Source organism: Pteropus medius, unplaced genomic scaffold, assembly GCF_902729225.1.
Source record: "Pteropus medius unplaced genomic scaffold, Ma_sr-lr_union100, whole genome shotgun sequence".
Lineage (NCBI taxonomy): Eukaryota > Metazoa > Chordata > Mammalia > Chiroptera > Pteropodidae > Pteropus > Pteropus medius.
In genome coordinates this window covers 17443112-17459987 of record NW_024354875.1, presented here as the reverse complement: position 1 = coordinate 17459987, position 16876 = coordinate 17443112, and the positions used below count along the sequence as shown (strand labels likewise).

The window sequence follows — 16876 nt, the reverse complement described above, 5'->3', positions numbered from 1 at the left end:
AAACTCGAGTATGTGTATATTTTTATGAATGTATCTACATGTATGTATATATGCACATACACACACACTCTCTCTTTTATTTCTAAGTGTGAAGGTAAAAAAATTAACAAGGCTTTCAGCCAGAAGGGACAACCTAAGATTTAAAATACCATTTTTTTTTTCTTGAGCATCTTCTAATGATTAGCAGATGGCCACACAATATGAGCAGTAAATAATGTAGTAAATTTAGCTGGTGTTTCTGGTCAATGGCACTGCCAGTCTAGCTCCTTAGAGCTCAGTCTGCTTTCAAAGAGTAAGTCTCCTGCTGTGTAGCACTCACTTGGGGAACCTTAGTGGCCTGAGAGGTCCAGGCTTTTTCTTAAGCAGGGGCCTAAGAAATATAATCCAACACCCTAGAAAATCACAAACATATGAGAACAGGGCCTGGGGATGGAGCAGATGGAGGAAAGGAAATGGAATTGGACAGCATTCCTGGGGTTGCAGGATGCAGGATGCCGCTTGAGATTGTGCTGGTGACCTCAGATTAAGAGAACCCAGAAAGGCATTCTAGCCTTCCCATCCCAGCAGCAAATAGTTTGGAGCTTCTGGGAGCTTGTCCCTTATAAAGTCATTGAACTGGCCCTGGGTGTTGGGGAGATAAAGCATTGCTTCTGAAACAGGACTTGGGCAGTTCCAGCCCTGCATTGGGGGGAGGTTTGGCTAGAAGAGTGGTGGACCGAACGGATTATATAGTTTACTCATTTATTCACACATTCCACTAATATTTATTGAGCATTTATTATGTGCCAGGCATTATTCCAAGTGCTGGTGATGATAAAATAAGCAAGACAAAGGCCCCGTATGGACTTTATGTTCTGATGGAATATTTTAAAATTTGATACACGTATATATGGTGAAATGATTACCACAGTGAGGTTAGTTACCACACCCATCACCGCACATAATTCGAACTTTCTTTTGTACTGAGAACATTTAAGAGCTATTCTCTTAGCAACTGTCAAGTATATAATACAGTATGATTAATTATGGTCACCATCTTGTATGTTAGGTCCCCAGAACTTATTCATCTGTCTGATGGAATTAATGGGAGAATTAGTGCTAACATTTCTCCTGACTTTCAGGTGTATATCCTTCCAGTAATGCTGGAAATAACACAGTCTTTTAATTACTTGCTAAATTTCTTCTCTTCGATGGATTTGGGGAAACAAAGAGAGATCATACTCAAAGCTGTTTCTTGGTTCAGTCTTTTTCGAATAATCAGAAGATTACTGAAGGCAGGTGTTTTTAGTGGTATAATCCTCAAGTCTTTTGGATGTGGACTGATTGGCCCAGATTCTTCTTTCTTCCTGCAAAATCTCCACGCCCCAGCCTCCTATCAAAAATCAAACCTTTCATGTAGTGATTTTAGTAAACGCTCTCATAACAAGCAATAACGTTCCTCCAGCCCCTGCCCCCCATGGCCAATTGCCTACTTTCTGTATTTTTTCCCCACTGTCATTTTAATTCTTTTTTTTTACTGGATTTAATCATTTGTGGTAAATCTAAACAGAAATTTATAGTCTCCGTTACAGATTGCCCTTTGCAGTATTCTGGAAATTTTTCCCCTGAGTACTCGGTTATGCAGCTAAAAAACGATGATGACTTAAAACTTCATGGTTTATTAGACATATTCTTGAACCTCAGAATACAGACCTTTCTATGCACAAAGGATTCTGCAGTGAAAAATTCCAAAGGGAGGGGGAAATACTTTGGGACTAGCTAATAGGAAAGGGAAAAATCATCTTTCTTAGTGTCTCAGAATCATTATGTTGAATGCCAAGAGTTTGAGAGAAACCGGAAGGGCTTTATCTGATGTTGATTGAAATCCTCATATTCCCTCCATGGAGTTCACAGATTCTGCTCCAGCTGGTCAGAGGGTCTCCGCCCTAAAAGGCCAAGGCCAGGGGTCACAATCGTTGATCTTTTGCCATGGCCACTGAGGGCTTTGCTGAGATGCTCAACAGGGATGTGTGATCATAACGCAACTTTGTTTATGTAGACATTTTCCACTAGGAAATTGTCTCGAAAATACCAATTTATTTCACAGAAAATATCCATCACTTGGCACTGGCAAAATGCATATTTAGGTGAACAAAAGGCCAGATTTTTAGGGAAGGCCTAGATATTTCTCTGATCTTGAAAAATTCTTTCTGAATTTAATTAGCTGAAGGAAATATTAGTGAAATATGAGACCTCGGATAGACATGGCATCAGATGCTTTGGTTCAATTCTTATCTGGGCCAGATTTGTAATAGGAATTTCTAAATTTGAAGGTACTAGCTGTTACTGAATTCTTTTTAAAATGTAGGAGCTAGATATCATGAGATAGGAAGACCACGAACTTTCTGATATAGCAGATATTTAAAATTCTACTTTTAACTAGTATATGGATTAGACTTCTTTGTATTTTTGATACTTAAAAAAAAATCCCAGATAATTTATTCAGAATAACCCATAAACGACACATTCTCATTTAACTGCAAAGAAAATAGGGGGCCACCATTTATCAGCCATTTATCATTATTTTTGTAGAAATAGAATGTGAAATTAGAATTCATATTCTGTTTGGATATAAAGTATATTCATGTCCCTAATACAATTAAGAAACTTTAATCTTTGTCAATGAATTATGCCCAAAGTGTGCACAAGATACATATTGTCATAAATACCTGCTTTTTTTCCCTATTAAAATAGAGTAGATGCTATTATATATCTGTCCAGGTTCAGTGCTTACTTCATATCTGACTGTGTTGTCACAGCTCCTCTCAGGGCCTCTGCGCATCTGTGCAGCAGCAACCTCCCAATCTCACTTTCTAGGAGTCTTTTAAAATGACTGAATTTGCAGCCGGTCCTGCCTTTTATTGCCTGTGTCTTGCATGGAGAGAGATTCGAGAAGAAAGAGAAGCCTCAGCCTCTGCTATTAATTGCTGTAGGAGATGCTGGGCTATGGTAAGGGGCCTAGCGGGAGACAAGGACGGCCTTTCCTTTGCTGTGTCTCCTGTTGCTCCCTCACATCTGTCCACTTAAGTCAGTTTCAGGGTCCGAGGTGAAAGTCCTAAGTACGTATCATCTCTGCTGAGCACACTCATTATCTGCAGCCAGGCCGCACTCCAGCTTCTGGCCTGCCATTAGCCAAACCTTTAGTAGAAGCTGGGGGGATATGTGATCTGAATTCAGCTCATTAGGCCAAAGGCAGACAGCAGAACTAGGAAAGGGTCTGGGGAGAGCTGTTTCACGATTCCCAGCAACTTGAGCACACTCTGGTGTAGAAATTAGCAAATCCCAGGATTACAAGCTCACCAACTTCTTGCCTTACAAGGCTATTTGTTCTGTGTTCCCATTGCAGACGAGCATCCCCGATGCTTTAAAGAATTTAGGAACTTTGCCATCAGCAGGATTTATGAAAGCAACCAGCACTCCCACCTCCTGCCCCCAAACATAGCTTGGTGGATCACAGGTTCCCGACATGCATTTCTTTGGGGACCCCTCTGATCTCCTCAGTTTTCCCTGCCAGCATAAACCTTGAACAGATTCCCCGGGCCTTGCATTTTGTCACAGCCTTTTGGGGGGTCCTTGGCTTTCTCATCCAGCTGCTGGAGCCTGGTTCTACCTTCCCTGCAGGTTGGGGCACTGCCAGCTCCCTGCTGTAGCATTTGGCAGGCAGCTCTGAGGATGAGGGGCAAGCAACAGCATTGCAGGCCTGCTGATGTCTTGGCAGCAGGATGGCCACCCTGGCTGACTTTCAACCAACTGGGAGAAGAAAAACTCTGTCCAGCAAAGCACCTCCTCTCTTTAGGTCTCAAAGGGAAGCTATGGCTGCAGTCCTTTCTCTCCCTTCCATCTCTAGGAAAAGAAGAGTGTCATCCTAAATGCTGTGCCCTCACAGTGGGAGGGGTTAGGTGCTTTTATCAAAAGCAAGAAGAATGAGAAAAATATAGCTTCACCAGGAGTCAGAAGGTCACATACTTCAAAATATGTTAGCATATATTTTTTGCCTTAGCACGTATTCTTTACTTCTTCTCCTCCTCCTCCTCCTTCTTTTTTTTTTTAGCTTCGACATACCTAAAACAAATAGATATGTAAATGTTTGTAGAACTAGGGCTTATATGGACTCAAGAATAGCATGATTCCTCTGTAATGTCTGCAGATATGTTTCTTTAGCAAAGACTAAGATTTGGGCCCAAGCAGGATTTGTTGTTCTCGGAATGACTTAGTTCGTAAATCAGGGGAATGCAGAATGTTACACAAGCACCTTCTTGGATTCTTACTCAACGGAGGGAGTCATGATACATTATTAGGTATAGTAAGTGTGTTATTTCAACATCCACCTTAGAGCACTCATCACAGGGGAATAAATAGAGTATTATCATTAATTCTGCCTAAACCAAGATTCTCAGATATGACTCATTGAGAAGACCCTAAGTAAGCACCTGAGAACCTCCTATTTGCTCCCCAAAATGAACTGTGGCAGGATTAGCAGGTGTGCGATATGATCTAAGACTGCCATCTTGTGGCTAAAATCATCATAAATATTTTGAGATAGAAATATCCAAATGAGGATTCTGCTCAGGTTCAATGCCTTTTTGCAGCTCAAGTTCACACTAGCTGCTTTTCAAGGACTAGTGAAGTTCCTGGCTTACTGAGTTAATATTTGTCAAGTTAAACTTTTTGAAGGGCTCTCACGTTACTTGGTCTATGAGAGGATACTTGTTCTATGTTATGCTAGAAGGCATAGCCAAGACTTTGTTTGACATTTTGTCTTTCAACCGTAGTCTACAGGCCATGGGGTTCATAGTAAGACAGGATACTCTAAATCTAGTCGGGGCAGTCTAAGGAGTGCTGGGAGTATCACTTTCCATGCCCTGGAAACTCCACTTTTACAGGTTGATGTCCTCATTGAAATCTATTCTTCATTACATTTAATACTTTTATTCTCATTGATGTGATGGGGTTTTAAAATCTTGTAGAGATTTAAATTTATTTTTGAAATTTTAAACTCAGAAATGCTTAAGGGAACAAACTTGAGGGAAATTTTTATTGATTAATCCGAGGTAATCTTGCGGTTTGTCAACAAAGACAGTTTAATCCCCATTAATACATTTTAGTATTCTAATATTTTTGAAAATCATCTTAAATAATTTTTGGAGCAAAGGAGAGAATAAATATACAAAACAAATAGTTCATTTAGGAAAATTCTTGCCTCCTGGGAGGCATTTGGGTATTGCGTGTAATGTGGTGGAGACAGTGTCAGACATTTCTCTCTCATTAGAATGTCAAACTTTCCATCTCCTGCCCAGAGGTTTGTGATTTTGAAGGGCACTGGATTATAAACTAGACCAGCCATTTTGTGATTAGGTTAGGGCATTGGAAATTTGTTTATTCAACAACAGGGCCCATTTGTTGACCACCGACAATACTTTGCCACTGCATCTCCAGGACTCCCAGCCACCCAAGTGGTTCCTTTGGTTGTCTTCTCTGCCTCAAGCCTGCTGTCAATTCCACTTAAGATGGAAATGCAAAACCAGTTAGTCCCATTTAAGCAGCACCACACGGTGCTTAGTAAAGAAGAAAAGAGCCCACAGGGCAGCTCCTTTCCCCACAGTGTTTTCTCCTTACCCCAAAGGTGAGCCATTTTGGAAGTGCGTTGTGAGGAGCATCACTGTAGGAGGCAGCAATTCTGTATGATGCCATCCCCTGGTCCTTTCAAGCCAGGCTGCATAGGCCTGCAGAGCGAAAAAGTCATATCCTCCTAATTCACATGCAAAGCATTAAGTTAAAATTGGCATTTATGTGATGCTTTTCATTACAGGAGGCTTTTTCTGGAGGGAAGCTGCCTGCCGTGTCCCGATTTTTTTGGTAACGGCTTAAAATAAAGAGGAAAGGCCAGAGCAGGCGGCGAGGTCAGCTTGCTTTTCTTGCATGATATGTGTTGTCCTCACTCTTAATTCCCCTGCAGTGTGACCTTGTCCCTTCATTGTCATCACCTGTCACTGGAGCCCTTGGTGACCCCCCTAATGGAGACTTCAGGAGCATTCAGTCCATTAAGGGTTGCCATTCGAATCCCAATCTCTTTTCCTACTTCTTTTTGCTGCCCTGCATGGATGTATTAAGACCTACTTTGCAAGACATGACTTCTGATGGGCTTTTAATTTGAAATGAAATTTAAATGCACTGACCCTGTGCATTCTGATAATTTAACATCCCTGTTGGGAGACAAATAATGAGGAGGAAGTTGCTCCGAGTCCATCTTGCTCTTAAGCCTGACAGGTTTTATTTGAAAGAGCTGCCTGTTAGTGAGGGAGAAATGCTAATTTTTTTCCCTGCCTCAGGAGCTGTTGAACTTTATTTCCCCTACCCCCCAGGTGTTAGGAAAAGGGGATTAAAAATAGCAGGTGACCCAGACACACTGCACAAAAAGAAGTCTTTTCTTCTCTCATGTTGCCGATTACCTGCCTCTTGTTAATGAGGAAGAGAAAGATCTGTTACCTAAAAACTGAAGGCGTGAGTAATTCTATTCAGGGAAATTTGAAATATCAGAGGAATTAGAGGGGTTCTTGCAAAAGGGCAAAAGCTTCCATTTTTCATTTTTTTCTTTTCCATGTGACCATGTGCCCTTTGCCTTAAAGCCTCTCTCCCTACCTCCTCCCACCTCTCCCAGCTAAATGTTGGGTCAGATTATTTAGAAGTTTTTAAATAGGAGAGAAAAAAGATTCTTCCAGTCTATGGCCATGCCACCCTGAACAAGCCCGATCCTGTGTGATCTCGGAAGCTAAGCAGGGTTGGTCCTGGTTATTACTAGGATGGGAGACCATCTAGGAATACCAGGTGCTGTGTAGGTGTAAAAAATAAAAAATAAGGGATTGTAAACTGACAAGGTCCTTGCAATCTGTGAGGTCAACCAAGGCTTGCCTCTCCTAAAAAAAAAAAAAATTCTTCCAGGTTTGGCTCTTCTGTCTTTTGAAAATATACAGTCTGTGGAGGAGAATTCATAAAAGATGGAAGTTTGGGGTTCCTGTTACTTTTTAAAATGGTACTTACCCAGATCACATTGATTCTGCCTCTCACCCTAGATAGAATCTTCTCGTGCCAGACAGACCCCGGAGGCCATGCTGAGACCACAGGAGACCTGAACTGCAAGGGTATCCCGGCAGCTGTGAGGAGAGGCTGTGGCTGCTCCTCCAGGATGCTGAGCCTAGCCGCCCAGTGCCCTCGCTGCTGTTTTCAGTAACTTTAAAGGGGCAGCAGTCCGTCCACAACACGCAAGGGAGTGCTAACCTAAGAGTTAAATTTGCATCAGCAAGTAGATATCTGCCCTTTTGCAAAAACACTTATCAGCATAGGTCTTCATCCTTATCTGTTCTCCTTGGTTATTTAACCAGCCATGTGGGCCTTCTTTCTGGCCCTCAGATATGCCCAGCTCATCCTCACCTAGGGCCTTTTCCCTGCTTGGTGTGGTGTTCTCTAGGTCTTTTCCTGGCTCCTTACCCCTCACTCAGGCGTTAACCGAAGTGTGACCTCTGGAGAGGAGCTTTTCTGCGCCAACCTAGTCTATCATTTTTCTGTTTTCTGTCTTCATAGCATTTTCAGTGTCAGAAATGACCTTAGATGCCTGTTAAAAGCAGACTGTGGCCTCAGATCCCTTAGGTATATCTCAGCCCCACTCCTTGTGTTGGATGTCTTCTCTTTGTCCTTCCAGATCCAGCTTCTACCCTCCTCCACCTCCTATGCCCAACGCATCCCTGGGCTTCTTACCGTGGGCTTCCGCTTCTGTTTCTTTCTGGTTAGGCTCAGCCAGTTGGGGAGGCTGATGGAGAGCTGAGGTCAGTGCCAACCAGTCCAGGTGCCTGAACCTTTCTAGGCAAGGCCACACCATCAATGAGTGACCTGTCTGTTCAGCCACCCTCTCTGGTTTCACACCTACTCCCTCACCTGGACCGTTTGCACTTCTGTGTACATGGTTCCCCTCTATTTATTCTGGGGTTCTGTACTACTCTTTGTTGGTGTCCTTAAATGCTTCCCACACCTTTGTAAAACTCCTCTAATCACTGTTTGACAGTGTCGTTTATTTCTCACAGGGGAATATAACTTAAGAGCTAGAGGTAGTTAATTAACTTCTTTGTGCCTCAGTTGCCCCATCTGTGAAGCACACATAATAGAACCATCTTCCTAGAGTTGTTGTGGGATTAAATGAGTTATTACTTGCGAAATGCTCAGCAGGGTGTCTGGCACATGGTAAGTACTGTGTAGCCATTTGCTATTTTGTTGTTGTTGTTGTTGTTATTATTATTATTACATATGCTTGTTGACCCATGTATTGCTTCCTTTGACCCTGCTAGAATGCAGGCTCTTTGGGGGCAGGAGCTCTGTCTTTGTGCTGCATTCTCAGGTTCTAGAACAATGCCAGCTCCATAGAAGCACCATATATACATATATTTTTAAACTGGCTGTCAGATAACCAGAAACTCTATTCCATAATAAAATTCAGTTCAATAAACATTAATTGCATGTGTCAAGTTTTATTATTGTAAAAGTTCAAAATCAGTTATTAATTTTAAATAAATATTAATTGAATCAATGTTTAAAAAGTAAGAATAATTTTAATACTCTAAATAAATACTAGTTTATCAACTTTATGGGTTTTAAATTTTCTAATTTTCAATTTAGTAAAAAATTTTTCTTAAATTACTTAAGTTTTCCAAGGTCTTAATCAAACTTTTCATTTATGCAGACTGCCTGACAACTTGGAAAAAATAAAATAAAGCTAAAAGCATGTTTTTAGGAAAAAAAAATTCTCTTTGGGGCTTAACATAAATCCATCGATGAGGAAATAGAACAGGTTTCAAGGTTGCTTATAACACTAAGAACATATTTTCTGGGGGCGGGGGTACAGATTTAAGATTTAAAAATGTTAATATACTTAGCTAGTGAATATTTTTACCTGAAATTAATCAGTTTAAAGGTACAGTTTACAGCCTAATAAGTACATTGTGTAGTGTAAATTTCTATTCTTCCTTTAAAATTAGCCAGATTTCAAATTTTCAGAGGATCATTGGTTTTTCTGTCTTTTGAATGTCTCGATATCACATACTTAATGACAGTGGCAACTGGACTATTTAGTAAGTGCATGGAATCAATCCCTTAAAAGTTTTTTTTGGATCAAAAACCCTCTTGGTATTTAGCGGAAGTAATAGAGCTTTACATAGCTGCAATCTTGGCCAGTAGCAGTTTTTGAACCATAGACTGTACTATGGTGGGAAGTAGGGGAAGTGGGAAGAAGGAAGGATGAAGAAGACCAAATATAAAATAAATAGGAGACATAATCTTTCCTTCACCCAGTTTATAGTCTTATCATATATGTGGAAAAAGAAAAGGCTTAAGGCCATTTAGAGATTAAATGACTATATATATAAATTAAGTCTGTGTACACAAGGGGACTTTTAAAAATGAGGACATCGTATTTATTTATTTTTCTAGGGAGCTTATGGGAACAAAGGTCATATAGCCTGGTTTAGCACCAGGAGTAGTTACTCATACAGTAGATAGTGCCCCAGTTATACAAGGAAAACAAAACTGTGGGACAGATTCCAGTGAAGAAAAATTGACAGTTACTACCTGGAAGATGTCTAAACTAGTTTTGTCCAAATGGTGGTTTATTCAGCAAGATTCCAGTATGACAAAAGGGGTAGGCCGTGCCCTTAAAGCTTGTTGAGATGGGATTTAGAGAAGTTGTGTATGTAGTGTAATAGCTCCAGACTCAGACTTCGGTGTCCAAATCCTGGTGCTGTCAACTCGCTGTGTGCCTTGGTCAGATTTTGCTGACTTAGTTTTCTCATCTGTAAAGACTGGTAATAATGGCCTGACCTCGCAAGCATTGTAAGCATTAAATGAGTTAATACATGTAAACCAATGAGTTCAGTTTTGTCTGTTATTATTTGACCTGCTTATTCATCTTCCAGCAAAAACAGCAAGAACTTTTTAAGGTAGAAAGTTATAAAGTACATCGACATCTTTGGCAAGAGGAAATGCATTAATTAAAAAAGGATTTAGATTTCTGAATTGCCTATTATTAAAAATTAAATTTTATTAAAGCATTCGGTAATATATGGTTAAACTATAGTCTTTGCTGTCCTTAAGGAATTTGTAATTCATTATAGCATTCTTAAAACTGTGACGCACTAAGTTAGATGTACCATGAGCAATCTTCAATAGTTGATAGATAAAATTAGTCAACAAGTTAATAAGTTAGCAAATTGCTGATTTCTGTGGGCCGCAAAATATATTTGGTCCAATGTGCTTTAAGGAATAAAAGGTTAAGCCGAATATCAGGAGACCTGGCTTTTGCCCCACTGTATGTGTGGCCTCCATTAATCCTTTCTGTCTGTAGACCTGTTTCTTATCTGTGGAACAGAAGTACTGGGCTAGTGAGAAGAGGATTCCTTCCAGCTCTCACAGTCTTTGGATCTATATTTTGAAACCATCTGCAGGGCAGTTTTAACAGAAGGTCTGAAAATCAGACTTGGTGATGTGCCTCCAGTTCCTTTTTTCTTCTCCCTTCTTTGCCACATTTTTCCCACTTTGAAGGATGCGGACTCTTGAATCATCAAGGCTGTGTGGCACTCTGCTCTTGCCTGAATATGAAATGAGGGAGTTTGCTCTTCCCTAACTGAACCTTAGCTGAAGCTTTAAGCCCCTGGCTTTGTGAGACCATCCTCACCGTGTTTGCCTTTTAGAGAACTGGATGCCTATAGAGAAGGCAGACTTTTTAGTATGGAGGGAAAGATCCATTTTCTAGAATGGATGACTATTAAAGGATTCTCCTCTTTTCTTTGCCTATGATCTAGTCGTTTACCATTGACCCCATGTCTCTTTTCGGGGTTTTCCAGGATTTCCACTGACACTCCTTTTGCTCCCTGGAAGGTCTGAGGACTCTGACACCTGAGGGTATGGAGCCACCAGGAGGTGCTATCAGGGAGGTGAGAAAGCCAGGGTTAAGGATGGAGTCCCAGGTTTGACTGTGAGTTGTCCCCTGCCTAATTCCTCTGGGCAAGCCCCTGGTCATGTTCTTCAAGTTGCGTGGCCCAGGAGGCTACTGTGGAATCCGCAGCACAGATGGCAGCACCTGCCAGCCATTGAAGATCAAGAGGGAAGAAATCACTCACCTGTGCTCTCCCTCTCATCCTCAGTCTCCTGTATTTCCAGGTTTTGGAATGTCCTCCTACGAAGCCAAACTCCATGTCACATGTGAATCATGATTCACTCTCACTTTTATCCCATTCTTGTGTTTCACTATCGTAATATCTCATACTCATTACTTTCTCCGATGTAATAATTTGTAAAGTGTCTTTTGTATGGTGACCAACCATCCTGGGGACTGAGGGGTTTTCCAGGATGCAGGAGGGATGTTAGGTGCTAAAACCAAGAAAGTTCTAGGCCAGCCAGGATGGTTGGTCAGTCTTCTGTTAGGTCTTCCTTTTCTTTATGGCAGGGAGTTTCTCAGTATATTGTTATTACTTCATCTATAAAATATCTTGTTATCCCACAGCAATGCTTTTCGTCGACCCCAAATGTCCTTTCCTCAGGACTGTTATACCCACTTTGCTGTGTCTTCCTCGTCTTGCATCCAGGTCAGAGGCTGTGCAGCGAATAAGACGTTTTCCTCACACCTTGTTTGACATCATTCTCAATCTCAGAAAGAGAGTGTGCTCAGAGCTGCCTCTGAAAGAAAATGAGGCATCATGAACTGGGGCTTCAAGGTTCTTTACTCAGTTCACCCTTTTGTGTGATTCCTGTTTACTTATTATCATGATACATGCCTCTGCCTCTATGTAGCCCATACAGTCTATCTTCTTGGCCTTAATCTATTTTTCCTGCCTATGAGTTGTCCCTTACCTATTGTCCCAAACCACTTGGATTTTTCTCCTCAAAGCTGCTTAGTGCCATCCTCTATGAAGCCTCCTTGAACAACCCCTGTCCTTCGTTTCCCATTCCTAGCACTTGTTGGTGCTTTTTTGTGTGTTTACCCTTTTCTTGCTGATATCCACTCATATGATATTTACTTGTATGAGTTCCCTGTTGCTTATGAGATTTTAAGCATTAAATGCAAGGATCTACTTCTCCTTTCCCATGACTCCTCTAAAGCTCACTGCAAGTCGTTTACCATGTGGAGACACATGAATATCTTTGACCAACAGATTGCTCATTTGGGCTCAGTCTTGATCAGACACCAAGGAGAACAAATTAAAATAATACTCTCTTCTGCTTCTTTCACAGCAAGGCAGATATAAGTAATGTGATCGTACAGATTATATCATGATGATGAAATGATTGCATAATTATCTGGAAAACACGTGGGTTAAGTATTCAGAGGTGTAGTAAAAGAGTGGCTTGTAGGTTACAGCAGAAGCGGTTAGGTAAGTGAGGGCAGTGAGGAGGCTTGGGCTGTTCTTTGTTATAAAACGAGAGGTGTCATTGGGCGTCAGGAGAATGTGCATTGACTCATGCAGAGCATTTATGAATCTGGGCCACAATGACGTGCTTGTTCATGTTTTATTTATATGTTTAGGGTAGCTTTAATTTTATAATGCAACATTTCCCAATTGTGCCCTTTGCTGGTCTGGAGGTTACGGCAACAGCCAACAAATGAGTAATCCTTCCAGTGGATTAGCATCAACTAGCAGAATCCATGGAATTCCTGGTCCTAACTGATTTCTCTTCATTTAAAGGGTATTAAGGGCTACCCCTTCTTTGCTTTTCCCTCATTCTTCACTTCATTTAGGTCTAGGCTTAGATGGCCCTTCTCTTGTGTTTGCCTCATTAGGGTGGAACAGGTCAACCTCTTACCCCAAATTTGGTTTTGATGTCAAGATTGATGATGCTATACATGCACAAAGAGGGGGGCATGAAAAGATTTATTACTCCCAAATTGAGGCTCTTCATGGAGAACAGGGCGGGATCCCAAGCTAGACTGAAAATGGCTTGAGAGAGCGGGTTTGGGCATTGGCTTTGGCTTCCCTGGTGGGAGGGGATTTGGGCTGCGGTAGGACTTATGTAGCTTGAATTTCTCACTAGAGCCAAAACAGGTAGCACATGGCTTACCTCTCAGCTTCACCCGACATGGGTCAAGATGAGGAGAAGGAGGCATGGGGTTTGCAAGCTGTCAGCAGTCCAGCATCAAAAATGGAGGTAGCCCCTTAATACAGCCTTCCTTAGAGACACTTTCTCTGATCACCAGTTGGCACTACCTGATATTATATTAAAAGCTTATTTCTGTGATTGCTGTTCCCCTACTAGATTATAAGAATTTTGTCTGACTTGTTCACCACCTAATTCTTAGGGTCCAGAACTGTGTGGTGGAGGCTCTTAATAGGTATTCACTATAAGAATGCTGTGGCATGGGTCTGTTCCACTTCCTGATGACCGTGTCTGTGCCCCTTCCTCCTGTGGTATGCTTCTCTGTTCCTTCTCACCTGTGGCTCCTAAGTCACTGAGTAGACTCTTCTTTCTCAATGCGAGTTCATCTACATTGGCATCATGGTCAGAGTGACATTTATTCCCCTAAAATTTGGAAAAGTGATTAATCTTGGGGATTAGCAGTTAACCTCAATAGTTTCTAGTGGTTGAGAGTCTACACTTTGGGATGTGATATACTTGAGTTTACATATGGGCTGCTTAATAATTGTATTGCTTTGACAATTTACTCAACAATTCTCTGCATATATTTTCTCATATGTAACATGAAGATAATAATAGAACTACGCTCTTAAGCTGGAGGTGAAACTTAAATGAGTTAATACATGGAAGTGCATTCTAGTGCCTGGCATATGGAAAATACTCAATAAATATTAATTATTATTATAGTTATTGGTCTTCTCATTCATCCTTTCAACTCCTGTTTATTGAGTGCCTACTATAAGCCAGGCACTATTCGAAGTACTGGGGATTAGCAGTCAGTGAGCAAAATGGACCAGAATTCCTGCTCTCATGGAGTTTAAATTCCAGTAGGAGAAACTGAAAATAAACAAGATAAATAAGAAAAACACATACTATGTTAGAGTGTGCTAAGTCAATTAGAAAAATAAAAGTAAGATCAGAAAGGAGTTGCAGTTTTAAACAGGGTAGGCAGGAAACGATCTCAATAAGATGACATTTAAGTAAAGACCTGAAGGAGATGAGAGAGGGAGGCGAATGGTTAAGTGAGAAAAGAGTGTTCCAAGCAGCGGTCACCGCAAGTGCAAAGGCCCTGAGACAGAATCATGCCTGGTGTGTCTGAGGAGCAAAAAAGGCAAGTAGAAGATGCGATCTGAGCTATCTAAGGGACCAAGTTATGTCGTGCCCTGACTTTTACTCCAGAAGAGAAGGGAAGACTTTTGGAAGTGTGGAGCGGAGGAGTTATGTTTTCTTTCTTACATTTTAACAGGATCTCTCTGGCTGCTCAGTTGAGACTAGATTTAAGGGGAAAAGAAAGCGTAGAAGCAGAGACACTAGTCAGGAGGATATAGCAATAATTCAGACGAGAGATAATGATGCCTTGGACTAGGGAAGTAGAGTTGATGAGAAGCCATATTCTGGATATATTTTGAAGGTAGAATAAATAGAGTTTGCTATTGAATGTGGGGAGTGGGAAAAGTAAGAAGACAAGGATGACTTTCAAGGGTTTTAGACTGAGGAAAGATTTTGGAAGAATGGGTTGCCATTTTTGAAGATCAGGAGAGGAGTAAGTTTGGTGGGAGAAGGGAGTAGTGGATCAGGAACATTGTTTTGGACATGTTAAGTTTGAGATGCCTATTAAAAATCCGAGTTGGATACATGAGTCTGGAGTTTAGGAAGATGGTTAGAGCTAAATATATACAGTTTGGAGGCATCGGATATGCCACCTACCTTGGGTACCAGTTGGCCCACCTTTCATATCTGCCACATCTGAATTAGGCAGATTGCTGTGAGCTCAGACTCACCTCAAGTGCAAACTATGTATCTTTTCACTTTCTGCTGCCTGGCCTTCTCTGAAGCTTACTGCAGCCTAGAAGTGCAAGGGAGTCAATGCCTCTAGGGAAATCCTCCATCAAGGGAGATGAAGCAAGTAGGTAAATGCTTCAGCATCCTGGGGTAGGGCTAGGGAGGGTTACTAATACTTTTCAGGAGGCCCAGCAGAGTCCAACCCCTGTTGCCCATACAGTGACCCTGAAAACACACGTTTACATCGACTTTTCCTCATATTCTCTCTTGTTCTCCCCACTCCCTCACTTCTGGTCAATGGGAACATGTTCCAAATAAACCGCCTGCACCCAAGTCCTTGACTCAGGCTTTGCGTTCAGGTGAATCTAAACTACGAAGTCAGTTTTTAAAAGGTACTTATGGCCATGAGAGTGGCTGCTGAGATCTCCCAGAGAGTAAGTGTAGACAGAAAGAGAAGCGGTCTGGGCACTGAGCCATGGGAGTGTTCCAGCATCTAGAGCAGTGATGCTTAATCCTGGAGGAACATCAGAATCACTTGGGGGAATCTAGTAGTCCTCCATACCTGGGGCCCTTCCCTTATGAATTAAATCAGAATCATTGGCCATCTCTAGCCTTTAAAAGTTTTCTGGGTGATTCTAATACACAAGTAGGGTTGAGGATACTTGTTTAAAGGTTGGGAAGATGAGGATCCAGCAAAGGAAACTGAGTGGTCAGAAAAGTATGAGGAGATGCCTGGAGACCAATGGAAAGAAGGGTCAGGGAAGAAAGAATGATAATTGTGTCTTAAGTTGTCAGTGGGTCAAGTTAGATGAGCCTGAGATCCACCAATTGATTTAACCACATGGAGGCCTCTGGTGACCTCAGTAAGTCCAATTTTGGTGGTGTGGTGGACCGAAAAGCTTTATTGGAATGTGTTCAGGAGAGGATGGGAAAATTAAAATTGGAGTCCGTAAATGTTGGCAGTGTTTTCAAGGAGAAATGGGGAGCTAACTGAAGGGAGAAGTGGGGTCAAGAGGGTTTATATGATAGTGTGTCTTTGTGTTGAGGCTGGTAGGAATCATCCAATGGAAAGGATGTAGGACGGAAAAGAGGGTGTTGCTGGAGCCCAGTCCTTGAGCCCAGTGCATGGCTGGAGGAGCTGGTCTTGTAGCGAGCCTGGGCAGTTTGCTCATAACAATAGGAGCAGAGGCATTGTGCTTGGGTTTGTCGCAGGTGGGGTGAGGGGAGAGGGGTAGATGTGGAAGATTGCTTGTGATAGCTCCCAGCTATCTCTTCTGGTCACTCTTGCAGAGACTCGGGCTGCCCTGGCCCTGCGCCGTCCAGAGGCTCCAGCTGCATTAGTACTGTAGCTCGTGCCCTTTGCATGCTGCATCCCCATATCTGCCTCTTTACTAAGCATAGAGATAGATGGAGCAACAATTCCTGCTTTAAACGCAGCTCTTTGTGTACACTTATCTTTTTCTGCAATGCTCTAGGCACAACTACAATCACATTTAAAAACAAATACAAACAAAAATGCACACAAGAAAAATGCACTGTTTTATGGTATAACAAATGTTGACTTGTGAGACAGCGCTGAACATTTTCTGAAATCTTGTTAAAAACCACACGGGGTCACTATTCCTTTAAAACTACGGTTCATCGCATTTTGATGATTAAAGCAATGGCTTCCTTGAAGTTCACTTTCCTGAAGTTTATTTTCCCATAAAACGAGAAGCTCTTGTGTCACAATAATAAAGTATTTTCTGCATCTCACAGAACATTTGAAATGTTCCAGAGATCTGGATTTTTAATTTAACCTGGCCCTTGAGCAATTATTCTTTTATTTTACAGCCACTTCCTTTGTACTGAAGGCACAATGCTTATTTTTCTTTTACTTTTTCAC

At 41.6% G+C, this 16876-nt stretch overlaps 1 protein-coding gene and 1 pseudogene across 2 annotated transcripts in view; both read left to right on the top strand.

Annotated features, from left to right (window-relative positions):
* CACNB4 (calcium voltage-gated channel auxiliary subunit beta 4) overlaps positions 1-16876 on the top strand; it is a 212717-nt gene that overhangs the window by 38994 nt on the left and 156847 nt on the right. The gene's annotated exons all lie outside the window — the stretch shown is intronic.
* LOC120597355 (uncharacterized) lies at positions 6758-6876 on the top strand (annotated as a pseudogene).